Source organism: Macrobrachium nipponense, chromosome 12, assembly GCF_015104395.2.
Source record: "Macrobrachium nipponense isolate FS-2020 chromosome 12, ASM1510439v2, whole genome shotgun sequence".
In the NCBI taxonomy this organism is placed as follows: Eukaryota; Metazoa; Arthropoda; class Malacostraca; order Decapoda; family Palaemonidae; genus Macrobrachium; species Macrobrachium nipponense.
The window spans coordinates 6,189,013-6,206,512 of record NC_087205.1 but is presented as its reverse complement, the minus strand read 5'-3'; the positions used below and the strand labels follow the sequence as shown (position 1 = coordinate 6,206,512).

Sequence of the window (17,500 nt, the reverse complement as noted above, 5' to 3'; positions counted from 1 at the left end):
AAGAAAACGGAGGGGAATCCGTAATTAAGGGTAAACTTCTGTAATGTAAAAAATTTTCCACACGGCACACTTTCCCCTTCTTTTTAAGGGGAAAATCGTTATACCTCTCTGCTTTGCCTCCCCCTCCCCACACTCTGTTGGCTCCCCGGCCCCCTCCTCTCACCCTCAGAACCCTTTCCTTGTCAACCAATTTGCTTCGAATTCAATTAAGTTTGGAAACCTCCATTTACTGGCAGCGTAAAGGATATGATTTTCAGGTTTATTGAGCTTATGGCCGGCCACTTTGAATTTTGCAGTTTTTGCAGTAAGTATATATATATATATATATATATATATATATATAATATGGAGTGTATTAGTTTCGTATTTTTTGTGTAAACCTCGAGCATCTCACGGATATATGACCAACTAAAAAATAATCTTTGTATTGAACTTTATCCACGTATCAAATTTAACAGGAAATTTAAAGTGTGGCAATTCTATTAGAACGGTCTTAAGCGAGGTATTCTTTGTATTATTTCATATGTTTTTATTTCCTAAATTCTCCTTCCCGAACTGAAGTAAACATTCTTTTCCTTGATGACCAAATTTAGTATCCTTGAATCCTTCTTATTGAATGGTAGCTAGAGGATTTAACGTCATTGCTAGCTTTCTCTCTCTCTCTCTCTCTCTCTGAGTTTAAAAGAAAGCTAGACAGAATCAGCAAGATACTGTGAATGCACAGTAAAACCTGCTCCTACAGATAAGTGAGCACACGATGTCTCCTCTTAGGATGGACTAACAAGTCTTTGAGAAATCCTAATCCTTGGAATTCCATGTAACTCTCTCTCTCTCTCTCTCTCTCTCTCTCTCTCTCTCTATCTCTATATATATATATATATATATATATATATATATATATATAGATATATATATATATATATATGTATGTATGTATAAGTGGGAAGAATCACAACTTGATTCCACGCCCTCTTCAACTCCTCACACGTAAAAGAACCACCACCGATGTCATCTCATACCCCCCATTTCTTTTCCTCACGAATGCCCGAATGAAGTTCAAACGTCAGATCTCGTTATCTGTAATTGCCAACAGCAAGTTTCTTTAAAATCTGCAGTGAGAGAGAGAGAGAGAGAGAGAGAGAGAGAGAGAGAGAGAGAGAGTTTTTATGTTGTTTTAACAAGCGGGAAATTCTTGTTCTGAAAAGTAAGTAGTATTTGCTTTCCTGGCTATATGCAGGTCTTGTATGCATGCATGACAGGGTACCGTTCACAGTTATTGGATGTCGTACATATTTTAAATTGACTACATGAATCGTTTTTATATTTCCATGCTTGCTTTCTCGTTGTGATTCCGTTTTTGACCCGTGTAATGTGTTCACCTTAAATGAATTGGAAATGATGCTTTTTATAGTCAATTTCCCCACATGTAGGGAAATGGGAGAGAATTGGCTGCATTCCTAAAGAAACACATTTTCGTCATTCTCCGGAACTAATGCAATTCGAGCAGGTACATTTTGAAATCGGGGAAAAATTCATATTGAATTATCTCTCTGTTCCTCTAATTGGTTGGCAAAAGAGAGGAGGGAATAAAGACAGGGGGCCAGAATAGCCCAATTTCCCATGACGAGAGAGAGAGAGAGAGAGAGAGAGAGAGAGAGAGAGAGTTTTTCTACTTGAAGAGAGAAGAGAAACAAAGCCAGATCAAATAAGTCATTTACCATGACAGGAGAGAGAGAGAGAGAGAGAGAGGAGAGAGAGAGAGAGAGAGAGAGAGAGAGAGAATAGAAATATACAAATACATTGGGAAATTCAGTGGAAATATTCTTTACGACCAGAAAAAAAAAAAAAAAAAAAAAACTTAATAAGCAGCAGAGATCACCAGACTGCAGCTGAGAAAAAGTCTTAATTAGGACTTTTTGGATTTTTTTTTTTTTTTTTTCGTATTTTTTTTTTTTTTTTTTTTTTTTTTTTTTTGAAAAGTCTTTTGAGGAATTAATTGACAAGAGATGTTGCAGCTTGGCTTGGCTAGGCAAGGTCTTGCATGTACGGGCGAACTTAATTATCTTGTTGTTGCACTATCATGAGTTGGGGATGGAGGTTGATGGTGTTGTTGCTATTGTTGTTGTTGTTGATGAAGAATATGATATAAAACACCGTCCAGCTCTTAATATTATTAGTATTATTATTATCATTATTATATTATTATTATTATTCTGTTGACTGCAGGTACGAACTGTGGAGTCATCAGTCACTCATCACGGGGTACATAATATTATCACCCAGGCATCATTATTATTATGATGATGATTATTATTATTATTGACAATACAGTCCAGCTGCTATTAGGATTGTTATCACTCATCATTGAGTCAATCTCAGAGACATTATTAATATTATTATTATTATTATTATTATTATTATTATTATTATTTGGTAAAAGTAACAACAATGTCTCCCCAAAACGTTATCGATAAATCAGGCATAACTGCGTCACGTCTCTTTTTATTTTATTTTATTATTATTATAAACATTTTCTTCGTATTTCAGCAACTATCGGTCACTCGATTTTTTTTTTTTTTCATTTAAGGAAACTTTTCAGGAGGCAGCTCAAACTCGCACTTGTGGTAGCGTTAGAGAATGGGGCCGGAACTCTCTCTCTCTCTCTCTCTCTCTCAGCAGTCTTCTTTTGCTTCAGTTTTCTAAATCGTTTTGTAACTTGACAGAAACGGGTACAGCATTATAATCCCCACTTCACCAGAGAGAGAGAGAGAGAGAGAGAGAGAGAGAGAGAGAGAGAGAGAGAGAGAGAATGTATATCTAAAATGGAAGAGGAACAAATAGTTGTAGAGTACACCGCATAATACCCATCTACTTTAGTGGAGAGAGAGAGAGAGAGAGAGAGAGAGAGAGAGAGAGAGAGAGAGAGAGAGAGAGAGAGAGATGTAAGAGTACGGCGCATAATACCCATTTACTTTACTGGAGAGAGAGAAAAAAATATATATTTAGAACGGAAGTTAGCGGAACGCATATATGCTAGAACACAGTGCCTAATACCCATCTACTTTAGTGAGAGAGAGAGAGAGAGAGAGAGAGAGAGAGAGAGAGAGAGAGAGAGAGAGAGGCGCCTAATTACATCGGCCATTTACCACTTCCCATCCCTACCCAAAAAGGGAGAGTTAAAACTAAGTTCCCCGCCATAATTTAGGGCTGTGTATTTTTGGTATGGTGCCCAAGTAGGCCTCTCTGATTTACAAGTAAATGGCTGAATAATAACAAATAGTAACGCCTGAATGGTCGACTAACCCGAAAACAACTTAATTAAGGGCTTCATGGCTGTTTATCAAACGATGTTTTTTTTTGTATGAAACGAGTTATTTTTTTTTACTGGAATAATCACTGTTTGTTCAGGATCTGTGCATATGACGAGGGTAATTACTTTTTTAATTAAGCGTATAACTCTGCCTCTCCGTATTATTATTATTATTATTTTATTGTATGAATTGGATTAATGTTATTAGGTGAGATTCTTTAATTACTGTACCGGGAAAAGCAGAGTAAAGCTTGTCAACAATGCACCTGCATGCTAGCAGATACATACATGTATGTGTGCTTGTATGTATATAAATACATACATATATATATTATATATATATATATATATATATATATATGTGTGTGTGTGTGTGTATGTGTGTGTGTGTGTGTGTGTGTGTGTGTGTGTGTGTGTGTGTTTTAGAAAAATTGCAGCTTTTATAGACATGGTGTATGTAAATTATTAATATTTGTATTTATTCCTAAATAATTTATTTTTATTTTCATGGCCTTGGGAATTAAGTAGAAAGTAAATGTGCGGGTGTTATAAAAGTAGAATTCTGTTACTTACACAATACTAAATTTCTCTCTCTCTCTCTCTCTCTTCTCTCTCTCTCTCTCTCTCTCTCTCTCTCAGGAGACGACGAGGTAATTTGTAAAGCCGTTTTTCTTTTGTTCAAAATAAACAACTGCATATATTAGAAACAAAGATTCTCTCTCTCTCTCTCTCTCTCTCTCTCTCTCTCTCTCTCTCTCTCTACTAATCGACTATACAATCGAAAACTATCAATTTTGAACAGTGCGAAAAAGTAAGGAAATATCTCTTCTTCAAATAAAAAAAAGAGACGAAATCGAGCAATAATAACCTTTAAGACAAAGGAACATTAGCGCGAAAATCCAATACAATATCTCTCTATCTCTCTTCCAGACCCCTAGTTACTGTTGCGAAATGAATTCGCTTTCGATAATGCATGAATTCGTTGAATAACGATTGTTTGTCGTTCGGCTTCCGTTGAATTTGACCGATATTTGTTTTAACACGGTAACTTAGCTTTTTTTTTTTATTTACCGTTTCTCTGGCGGGAATCCGCTCGGTCATGGAGTTTCTGAACGCCGCCCGTCAAACGGAGAGTTGATGCCGAAAGTAAAAATGGCGGAACTAATGTCTTCAGTTGTTTGCTTAAGAGACAGCTGGGTTCCTTTTAAGCTCTCTCTCTCTCTCTCTCTCTCTCTCTCTCTCTCTCTCTCTCTCTCTCTCTCCCCGTTAATCGTTACTCAAGAGACACTCCGTTTACTTCTTGCACTTTTTGCATAACGGCCCTCTCTCTCTCTCTCTCTCTCTCTCTCTCATCGTCTCTTCTCTCTCTCTGCTCATTTATTTTTACTTGAGAGAAAGTTTTTGCGTTTCGTTATTCTCTCGTACCTAGTTGTTTGCCCCCCCCCCACCCCCCCACTCTCTCTCTCTCTCTCTCTCTCTCTCTCTCAGTAGGTTCACTATACTAAATGACTCACTGTTTAACGCTTATGTTACACTTTCTTCTATGTTCTCTCTCTCTCTCTCTCTCTCTCTCTCAAACTAATAAAAAAAGAGCCACCATTATTTTGATCCCTTGACGAAATTGTTAGCTCTGCGTAAATTAGAGCAGTGCTGCTATGCATGTTATTGAAATACGAGCTTTTTCAGTTATTGTTTTGTTATAAATGGAAAATGCTTTTGATGCGGAATTTGAATGGATGGGGGGGGGGGGGGGGGGGGGGGGGGGAGGGGAGTATTAAAACAATAAAACAAAATATTAATTCAATTGCGGCTAATTCGTAGTTGCGGTTCAAATGCGTTTGATTTGATCAGTGTTCGTTATATAGGAATTACTATTTGTTTTATTTCATTTTTTTTTCTGACAGAACTATATAGGTCTTGAATCCGTGGACCACACCTTTGGTTTTTCCGACTTGTATTGCTGTTTAGGTCTGTCTTTGTTGATGTTTTTTTTACTTATTATTATTTGCTAAAATAAACTAGAGGCTGAAGTAGCTCCAGGGCTCATGCAGATGAGTGTGCTCTTGGAAACAGCGCACATTGTAAGAAAAGTGATGGACTCCCAAGGAGGCAGGATGCAACCCGGAATCCCACACTAATAAAATACCACCGAGTCGAATTGGAGGACTGTGATAGACCAAAAATAAAAGAAAAACAAAAAATAAAAAAATAATAATAATAAAAATAATACAATGTTCTTCCTTGTCAATAGTTTTTGCACCTTCTTAATTCTTTGTTCCGCCCAGCCATAGATTCTTATGAAAACGTCTTTGTATCATTGGTTATTTATTTCTCCTTTTATATATTATCCTACTGAACGTCAACTAAACCACACTCACTTCTCTGCAGCCAGTCATGATATCAAGAAAATAAATATGAACCCGCGTTCCACTTTACAAGTTATCTACGCTAAAGTGTGTCCTTTTCAAAGCAACTTCTGCAGAATATCAGAGGAAAGACGAAAGTAAGAGAATCTGACGCCGTTGAAAATAACTGTACCTACTTGCGTCATCACGGTGACCAACAGAAAGGAATCTTCAGACAGTATCGCTTTCTAAGTCACTCAACTGAACGCACCCACGCGCACTTAACGTGAACCAGGAGGGAAAATAAGGTTACCAACACGGCGGTTAAAACTTATACAACCTGAAGAACATCATTCGTGACCGTTAATTTCGATCCGTACGTCCAGAGATCTTGCGGACGTCAGCACTCGCTGGAAAACCGTCACAAGGCAATCTAATATTCTTATTCACTTCAGGGAACACCTTCAATGCATTTGCATACGAAATAATGCATAAAATATCCAGGGAAACTATGCCATGCATGAAATGCGTCTAGGCCTAACTCACTTTTCCAGTCCGATTCCAGATCAGCATTGAAGTAAACACTTGGCTACGAAGTCCAATGTTCTCAACGTGATCATTCGCCTCTGGAATCACTTGTTAACAATATCCAGAGAAACCGTCACTCGCACGAAGCGTTCACAAAGCACTTGTTCCATACCGACATTGGAGACAGCAGCAGCACCCTGCCTGACGCCTGGAAGACGCCTGGAATGTGAACCAACACCGCCGGGTCGGAAACGTGAGAGACTGACGAAGAAAGTATCGCCGTTGTGGAAGCAGTCTGCTATACCCACTGACGTCCAAATCTAGCCCATGATGATATCACTTCCTTTCACTCCTACTCCACCACCACCAACCCCCGCCCCACATATCCACCAACAAAGGGCCCCCCCCCTGTCTCTTGATCCCCCTCTCATATCCCCCTCCCCTATCCCCTCACCCACCAACACCCACCCCAGGCTCCCCCAAGCTCAACCCTCCACATCCGCGTGTACTCAATCTCGTAATCATGGAACCACGAATGACTCTCTCTCCTCTCTCTCTCTCTCTCTCCACTCTCTCTCTCTCTCTCTCTCTCTCTCTCGTAGTAATTCATCCGTTGTCATATAGCCCCTATTGCCGTCTACCTTCTGTTTCAATCTCTCGACCATTTCTCTGCGGAGCAGATGGTCCGATTCAAGCGTAGGGTGAAAGGAAGGAGATTATTAGACGCAGAAGGTATGGCAGTGATGATCTGGTGTGTTTTATGACTGGATTTGGTTGGTAGTTGGAGAATCTCTCTCTCTCTCTCTCTCTCTCTCTCTCTCTCTCTCTCTCTCTCTTTGTATGTTTATAAAATTGATTAAATGCTGTCCAGGAATAGCAGCTTGAACGGAAAGAGTACGTTTTATAGTACGGAACAAAGCAAGGAACATTATTATACATTCCTTTTGGATGCATAAGAGGTCATCTTTTTTTTTTTTTTTTTTTTTTTTTTTTTTTTTTTTTTTTTGAAGGCTGAAACTGAAGTTTTCCATTATTTACCATCTCAATATCGTCAAAATATGAGACTGAATCAAAAGAAATTGAGGTATCTGCGCAATAATCCCATGTTTAATTAAGCGAGGATGTTTGATGATGATGAATTAATTATGTTTTGTAACTCACTGAGCTTAAAGCATATATATATAATTTTATTTTTACTTCATATCTGCATGGCAGTCTTTGTTGCAAGTTGAGAGTTGAAAACATTTTCTGACAGGAAACTGAATTTATTTTGCTCTGGAAAGTTTACTTGATAAATTCACTTCTTAGCTGAGAATTGAAGTCTATCTTATAGGAAGTCGAATTTATTTTACTATGGAAAGTTCTCTTGATAAATTCACTTCTCAGCTAATAACTGAATTGAAGATTGCATCTTATAGTGAGTTGAATTTACTTTGCTATGGAAAGTTTTCTTGATTAATTCACTTCTCAGCTTATAACTGAATTAAAGAGTGCATCTTATAGTGAGTTGAATTTACTTTGTTATGGAAAGTTCTCTTGATAATTCACTTCTCAGCTAATAATCAAAGATTGCATCTTATAGGAAGTTGAATTTACATTGCTATGGAAATTTTACTTGATGAATTCATTTCTCAGCTAATAACTGAATTGAAGACTGCATCTTATAGTAAGTTGAATTTACTTTACTATGGAAAGTTCTCATGATAATTCACTTCTCATCTAATAACTGAATTGAAGAGTGCATCTTATAGGGAGTTGATTTTACTTTACTATGGAAGGTTCTCTTGATAATTCACTTCTCAGCTAATAATTAAAGATTGCATCTTATAGGAAGTTGAATTTACTTTGCTATGGAAAGTTTACTTGGTAAATTCGCTTCTCAGCTAATAACTGAATTGAAGACTGCAGCTTATAGTAAGTTGAATTTACTGTGCTGTGGAAAAAAGTTCACTCGATAAATTCATCCCATAACTGATGATTGGATAGCAGTCTCTTGTAGAAAGTTAAATTAATTCTGTCTTGGAAAGTTCACATAATAAATTCAATTCTGAACAGATACTTAAAAAAAAACGGTATCGTAATAGTAAGTCGCATTTACCGTACTTTGGAAAGTTCGCGTGATAAATTATCTTTCGTAACATTGTTCCGATACTTTGTATTAACCAAAACCGAATCTGCTTTATTTTGCAAATACCCCCCCCCCCCCTCTCTCTCTCTCTCTCTCTCTCTCTCTCTCTCTCTCTCTCTTTTATCGCGTGTTCAGCCAGCTTCATCTTATCGGTTATGACATGTGATGGAGTACGTAGCGTGAAGAGAACGATATCTGGTGCTTATCCGTAATTTTCCTGAATTACGGAATCCTGTGTAACGGATTAACACTCTGAACGGAAAGTTTGTCGGATAGCAGTTGAATTATTTTTTTAATAAGGGGGGTTTGGGTGTTGGTAGGCGGTGGTGGATCTGAGAACACAACATTTAGATTTCTCCCCTTATTTATATGTTAGAGTACCGTTAATATAATAATACTTCATAGAATGTTCAATGGCATATGCAGTGTGCTTATTTGTGTGCGTCTTCACACACACACACACTCACACACACACACACACACACACACACATATATATATATATATATATATATATATATATATATATATATATATATATATATATAAAAGTAAAAGTTAAGGAAACCGTTGTGATAAACATTTTATTCATGTAAGGGTATTATTAATAAACATTGCGCTGCGCTCGTTTATTGGATCCTCTGGTATGTGAGTTATTAAATACTTGAACATACCAGTTCTTTAGGTTATTATTATTATTATTATTATTATTATATTATTATTTTATTATTATAATTAATCTAGAGGTAAACTGTTTAGCGAGTCTCTCGCTATAGATTACGTAGAAATATTTCATTTCATTCAAAGTTTTTTTTTTTTCTTCAAAAAGTAATATTTCTCGTTTTCATACATCATGGTATTTTTTATTTGAATTCCTGATGCTTTTTCCTATGATTTTGATTTCGTATAGTTTTTACCTTAAATGTAAATATCGTATATATAGGTATATTAATGATATATAATATATACTATTATATATATATATATTATATATATATACACTTATATATACATATATATTTATATATATTATATATATATATAGATATATATATGTATATATATATATATAAGTGTATATATAATGTAATTAGTTATATATATTTATAATATTTCTTTGTGTTCTTTATATATAATATAATTTTATATCTATATATATATATATATATATATATTATATATATATATAGACACGTATATATTATCCTCTTGACCAGGTCGTAAATGTATGAATACACGAATAAAAGGCGACTATGAAATACTTTTCAAAAAATATACATATATTCCCTGTGATTAATTCCGCGAAAAAAATCCCCGAGGGATTTACTTTTCCATACCAACGGGTAAAATCCCATTTGTAATCCTTCTGGAACAGAAGGACTTTCACATGAACATAATACTCGCTAAATTTAATACTCGCTAAATTTGCTCGGTGTCAGATTTGGAAAAAGAATGGAAGGCGGCTGAAGGAAAGTTATCGGATATGTGAATAAAATTGCTTTTGGATATTTCCTTTTAAAACAAATCACGGTGGCTTTGTGAAAGGCAGTGTTGTAAGGAGTGATACATACTATATATATAGTATATATATATATATATATATATATATATATATATATATATATATATATATATATGTATATATATATATAAACATATATATATGTGTGTGTACGTATGTTATGTATGTATGTATGTATATAGTACATGCATACATATGTATGTGTGTGTGAATTCTGTACACACAATTACACCATGAGGCCCAATTATAGTCATAAATGTTTTACATTGTTCTAGTTTTCCCAATTGTGAAAAAAAAAAATATTATTACTCGTAAAGTGCCATACAATTTCCATCCATTTTAAATGAAAAATCTAAAAGTATTAATTATTATTTGGTAAAGCCTTTAAAACTGGTGATTTACTCTAGCGCAAACCCAGTAATAAAAACGGGAGCACTTCGTAGTCCGGGAAAACGAAAGTAGGAAAAGAATTCTTGAGTTCGGCAGTAGAGGGAAAGAAATTATTGCCTGTGGGTAATGTGAGAAGTTCATTTTTGCCGTTTACTGACAATAAGTTATTTACTGACGAATTTACTGGAGAAGTCTACCGCAAAGTCATATTTGAATCCCGTTGGGATGTTGCGCCGTCAGTGCTCCTCACTTGGTGCACTGTAGGCATTACTAGAGGTTCATTGGAGCGTCCCTTCGGCCCCTAGGGACAACCCCCTTTCATTCCTTTTACTGTATCGCCATTCATATTATCTTTCTTTCATCTTGCTTTCCACCCTCTCCTATAGTAGATTCACATCAACCGTCCATCTGATGTCTAGGCCAGTCCCTTACGACGCTCCTGATTGGCTGTTGATGAGCCAATCACAGGGCTGGAAACTCTCAGTCTCTCGAGAGAGTTCACATAGGCAGGATGTATGTTCCACCTCTCCTGAGGGATACTTTTGAAAGACGTACCCCTCAGGAGGGGTGGAACATACATCCCGCCTATGTGAACGTTCTCGAGAGACTTTGAGTTTCCAGTCTTGTGATTGGCTTATCAACAGCCATTCAGGAGCGTCGTAAGGGATGGGCCTAAACATCAGATGGACGGGTGATGTGAATCTACTACAACATACCTACCTACTCTCCGTATCCTTTCCAGTGCTGAATGACCTCATAGCTTCCAGTACTTGGCCTTTGGCTGATTTTTATATTTCACGTTATATTTGAAGGAATTCAGTGGATTTTTTTATTTTTTTATTTTGTCGTGTATGAAGCTGTCGTTAATAATAATAATAATAATAATAATAATAATAATAATAATAATAATAATGACATACATTGTATTCATTGTACCCAGTCATGGAGTCTGCAAAGCAAAGGTCAACCTCCTTATGGTATAGACTTATCTACATTATCATCACGACTACCTTTATCCTCTCAGCTGTCGTCATGCCTTTGGCGATCATTATACCGTAACCACGAGGAATTCATCATTGTTGACGTCATTATAGTCATCATCGTCGTTTTCATCGCTCGTCGTGATAAATGATGTTATTGGATAAGTAAAAGGGGCTGCGTGCTCTCTCTCTCTCTCTCTCTCTCTCTCTCTCTCTCTCTCTCTCTCTCTCTCTCTCAGACAGATAAGTGGGGACACGGTGTCTCCTCGAATGGTCTAACAAGTCTTTGAGACATCCTAATCCTTGTAACTCCTTGTAACTCTCTCTCGATATCTTCTTAGTTCGGTGCGTAGCGTACTTACACTTACACTGATGTGTGTGTATATATATATATATATATATATATATATATATATATATATATATATATCTATATATATATATATATATCGGTCGCATCTTGTTCACGGTACATTTCGAAATGAACATAGAAATGTCACATTATTATTATTATTATTATTATTATTATTATTATTATTATTATTATTATTATTTATTATTATTATTATTATTATTATTATTATTATTATAAACTCCGTTTGCACCGCTTATAATACTTCGCGGTATTCAAGAAGGCCTGGAAAGTAATTGTGTACCTTGTAACCTGAGCAGTACATTTTCTAATTAGCGAAAACACGACCCTAATTCTGTGGACCGGAAGTCTTGGCAGCTCCAACTTGCCCAATATTGTTTGGTTTCTTGGCCGTGCAAGAGTTGCGATAATTGTAACTCTTTCAGTATTCACTTATGACTGAATTTTATTCTTAAATGATATTGTTTGTCTTATTAAGTACTGATTGTTATTATTTATTTTCGTATTAGTAATTATTTACTTATTAGTTCTATTTACGTGTTTGAGTTTTTATCTAGTTAGTTATTTACTTATTAGTAAGTAACTTGATTTTCTTTATTATTGATTCACGAAGAATTTCAACCGACCTACTTAAAATTATTATGCATTTTTATGGTTAAAAATTAGATCGTTTATTGGCAGTACTGTAATTATGCAAATGATATTCGTTTATCCTTTTATAATATTGGCACACAGACCTAAGTATGACCCACTGCCTCTTGCACCGTACTGCAAAAGTATGTTGCAAATAGCAATTTCATTGTCATTGGTATCTTACAAGACAAGGGTCTTAACCCTAGGTATGGGATTTGTTTGGGTTGATAAACTGCTAATGGCTTTATTTACCGTCAAAAGCTCTCGTTGTCTACAAAGGCATCCAAAAGTTATTTCTGAATTGTTGTGTGACATTTATCTGCATCAGAGAGAGTTTGGTACGGAAGACATTCATCCGATTTCACTTCGTCCAGTGGGCGGGGAAGAAAGTGAAAACAGTTTCTCCTAAACTAACATCTGTAACGTATGTTTGACACGAGGACGTAAAAGTTCTGTTGAAAACAAATAAGGAATGCGTCTTGTTTGAGCACACTCACGCTCACACATCATACACATACACCACACACACACACACATATATATATATATATATATATATATATATATATATATATATATGTGTGTGTGTGTGTGTGTGTGTGTGTATACATACATCCATCAGTTCCAATTATAAAGCACACGCAATCCTATAAGCAAATAGAAAATTTAATATCTAGCTCACTCTTTTATCCGTCCACGATCTCTCCCTCTCTTTCTATCTTTATTCATTTCCCCCTCTTCCCGAATTGCAACAAACGTAAATTAATAAACAAATAGTAAATTATATCAGTGTTTAAATATCCAAATTGCAGCGCGGGTTTCCCCCCTACGCAATTTATTGGCGTAATAATACGGGCAATAAACTCGTAAGGCATAAAGTTTACGAAGCAGAGCGTGGAAACTTGATCGGGAAAGACTCCAGGTTTTTTAGGTCTGGATATACAATATACATATATATATATATATATATATATATATATATATATATATATATATATATATATATAGTATATATATATGTGTATATATATATATATATATAGATATATATATATATATATGTGCGTGTGTGTATGTATGTATGTATGTATGATGTTGCATGTATAGGCCATATATGGTTGTGTATGTGTGGATAAAATATATTATGGGTATAGATGTGTGTGTGTGTTTTAATGCAAAATATGTTAACTTTACTATTGTGTTAAATTTCACATAAGTGGCGTTTTGCTATCCAGTTTGTAATGTAGTAGATATGAAGTACGCACTTACGTGAAAGAAATATATATATATATATATATATATATATATATATATATATATATATATATATATATATATATATATGTGTGTGTGTGTGTGTGTGTGTGTGTGTGTGTGTGTGTGTGTGTGTTATAGATGTATACATATATGTAAAGATATCCATTTATATATATTATTTATATATATGTAAATTTTTGTATATATATATATGATATATATATATACATATATATATATATATATATATATATATATATATATTATATATATATATGTATATAATTTATATATATATATTTATGTATATATATATATATATATATATATTTATTATATGTATAAATATATGTGTATATGTATATATTGTGTTTGTGAGTGTATATGCAGGCACAGTTTGCAGTTGTGTAGGTATATGCGCACAATTTACGAAATGCCTTCCCCATGTGGTATATATCTCTGACCGCAAGCACACAATTTTCCTGACCAGGAAATAGCGGAGCTAGGGAACGTTTATTGCTGGCAATTCGTAAGGCAAAAAAAAGAAGAAGAAAAAAAAAAAACACACACACACACACACACACACACACACACACACACCACACAAAAGCATAAGGAAAGCTGGCGAGGCTAGTCACATCTTTTCAAGCACACACACGCCAAGGCTGCGATTACCTCCGAAAGATGCAGCGGCGTTCCAGGCACATGCAATCGTTTGCTTGCTTTATTTCCTTTGGGTGATGGTGGTGTTGGTGGTGCGTGTTGCTTTTGATATGTTAATAATAGCAGGTAGCAGGCCGGACGGAGCGCCTCCGAACATTTTGTTGTAGTGGTGGTGGGGGTTATTCTCTCTCTCTCTCTCTCTCTCTCTCTCTCTCTCTAGAGTCTCTTTCTCTTTCCTCATAGGTTATTTAGTCTCTCTCTCTCTCTGGAGTCTCTTTGTCTTTATCTTTGCTCGTGGATTATTTAGTGTCTGTGTGTGTGTGTGTGTGTGTGTGTGTGTTTCTCTAGTCTCTTTCTCTTTATCTTTCCTCATAGGTTATTTAGTCTCTCTCTCTCTCTCTCTCTCTCTCTCTCGCTAACGGTGCAAATGACCTTGCAACTATAGTGCCAGATAAATTTAAATTTATCATTCAACCTCTCATTGTAAATTACCTCTCTCCTCTCTCTCTCTCTCTCTCTCTCTCTCTCTCTCTCTCTCTCTCTCTCTCTCTCTAACGGTACAAATGACCTCGCAGTTATGGCGCTAGATAAATTTTTATGAATTAGTCAATCTCTCTTTGTAAATTGCTAACTGCTTTTGTCATTCTCTCTCCTATAAATGATTTCCCAGTTTAGGGGTTTGCTCTCTCTCTCTCTCTCTCTCTCTCTCTCGTCGTCATCTCTCTCAACTCTCTCTCTCTCTCATTATAAATTACTTAGGTTTTCCTTCTCTCTGTTTCTCATGTAAATTATTTCGCAGTTTTAGGGTCTCTCTCTCTCTCTCTCTCTCTCTCTCTCTCTCTCTCTCTCTCTCATTGTAGATGTTCTTCGCTTCAAGGATAAAGGTTTTTATTTGTTCTAGTGTTTCCGATTGAACAGTTAAGTGATGTTTAGTATCTCCACTGACGATTTCTCTTTTATTAGATACTGGAAAATCCTGGAAGATCAGTATCTCCACTGACGATTTCTCTTGTACTAGTTACTGGAAAATCCTGGAAGGTTAATAGCTGATGAAATTACTTACACACACATACGAGCGCTAGCGCACAGACTATCTACGCTTCTATGCGTATGTTCGTCTTTATATATATTATGAATACGGGGGTCTATATTCACGTCGAGGTTTTTAACCCCTTATTTTCAGAGGTTCTTTTTTTTCCCCTTTTGAATGAAATATTAATGCACTGTGGGACCTTTTTTCCCTTTGAGATTTAATATTTAATGCTCTATGGGACCCTGCCTTTCTTCCTTATGTTTTTTTCTTTTTCCGGGAGATAAAAAAGAATCTTAATGGATGGCGTCATTTTTTTATGGCACCCCGCCCTTTATACAACATTTATTTATTATGTCTTCTTGATATTCGCTTTTTTTTTTTTAACGTAGTGTCCGTTTGGATGGGCATCCTTTAAATACCCACATCTCTCATCCATCTCAGATTTATATATTAAATATGAAGAAGTGAAGGGAAAGCAATGAGCTTCTAGTCGAAAGAACACTTTTCTTATTATTATTGTTTCTGGAAATGTTCCGAAAACGGAAGTAATTTTTACGGATAATCGGGGATTATGTGGCATAAATTCATAAAATAATCTTGAATATCAAGTCTCTTAAAAGGGTCATTGTGCTTAGTTAACAAGAAATCATTTTAGCTAAGTAATCATCTCATTTTATTTTTTTTTCCGTCCATTGATTTTGTTATCGCTGCTCTAGCTGAAGTTATTGATGTTGGTTATTTTTTTTAACCGTCAATTGATTTTGTTATCGCTGCTCTAGCTGAAGTTATTGATGATGGTCATTTCATTTTATTTTTTATCATCAGTTGATTTTATTATCGCTGTTTTAGCAGAAGTTATTGATGTTGGTCATTTTATTTTATTTTTATATAACAAATGATTTTGTTATCGCTGCTTTACCTGAAGTTATTGATGTTGGTCATTTCATTTTATTTTTTTTTTTATCGTCAGTTGATCTTGTTATCGCTGTATTTTTTTTTATCGTCAATTGATTTTGTTATCGCTGCTATATAGCTGAAGTAATTGATGTTGGTCTTGCTGTCTCCTGGTAACAGGATTCCACATATATGGTTCCTTTTCAGTTTCTAACCCAATTTCCTACTTTCCTCTCTGATCATGAGTTTCCCTTTTCAAGTGGTTGTACCGAAAGGACATCTTTCTCTTAGACTTTTCATTTTATAAGTTGCTAAAAGAAAGATTTTTTTTTTTTCGCTCTCCCTTTCATTCTTTATGTGGAAATTTCGAGTGATTTTTGGTTCTGTAACTTAGCCTTACAACGACTATGGTCATCAACGTCTTGTGAATCTTTTTTTTTTTTATTATATATACATACGTAGCAGGGTACAATATTGGTCTGATCACCAGCGTGTATATTATTATTATTATATTATATTAAACACAAGACCCTATTCATAATGTGAATAGGGTATTATTATTATTATTTTTTTTATTTATTTATTTATTTTTTTTTTTTTGCTCTATCACAGTCCTCCAATTCGACTGGGTGGTATTTATAGTGTGGGGGTTCCGGGTTGCATCCTGCCTCCTTAGGAGTCCATCACTTTTCTTACTATGTTGTGCCGTTTCTAGGATCACACTCTTCTGCATGAGTCCTGGAGCTACTTCAGCCTCTAGTTTTTCTAGATTCCTTTTCAGGGATCTTGGGATCGTGCCTAGTGCTCCTATGATTATGGGTACGATTTCCACTGGCATATCCCATATCCTTCTTATTTCTATTTTCAGATCTTGATACTTATCCATTTTTTCCCCACTCTCTCTCTTTAAACTCTGTGCCCATGGTATTGCGACATCAATGAGTGATACTTTCTTCTTGACTTTGTCAATCAACGTCGCGTCTGGTCTGTTTTGCACGTATCACCCTATCCGTTCTGATACCATAGTCCCCAGAGGATCTTTGCGTGATCGTTTTCTATCACTCCCTCAGGTTGGTGCTCGTACCACTTATTACTGCAAGGTTGCTGATGTTTCTTGCACAGGCTCCAGTGGAGGGCTTTTGCCACTGAATCATGCCTCTTTTTGTACTGGTTCTGTGCAAGTGCTGGGCATTCGCTTGCTATGTGGTTTATGGTTTCATTTTTCGTATTGCACCGCCTACATATGGGAGAGATGTTATTTCCGTCTATCGTTCTTTGAACATATCTGGTTCTTAGGGCCTGATCTTGTGCCGCTGTTATCATTCCTTCAGTTTCCTTCTTTAGCTCTCCCCTCTGTAGCCATTGCCACGTGTCATCGCTGGCTAGTTCTTTACTCTGTCTCATGTATTGTCCGTGGCATTGGTTTGTTGTGCCATTTCCTCTG

The 17,500-nt window shown here is 35.7% G+C and overlaps 1 protein-coding gene and 1 pseudogene across 19 annotated transcripts in view; one reads left to right on the top strand and one right to left on the bottom strand.

Annotated features, from left to right (window-relative positions):
- Window positions 1-6,501, bottom strand: part of LOC135224318 (uncharacterized) — a 30,831-nt pseudogene extending 24,330 nt beyond the window's left edge.
- LOC135224319 (uncharacterized) overlaps window positions 1-17,500 on the top strand; it is a 1,756,683-nt gene that overhangs the window by 1,601,952 nt on the left and 137,231 nt on the right. The window lies entirely within an intron of this gene.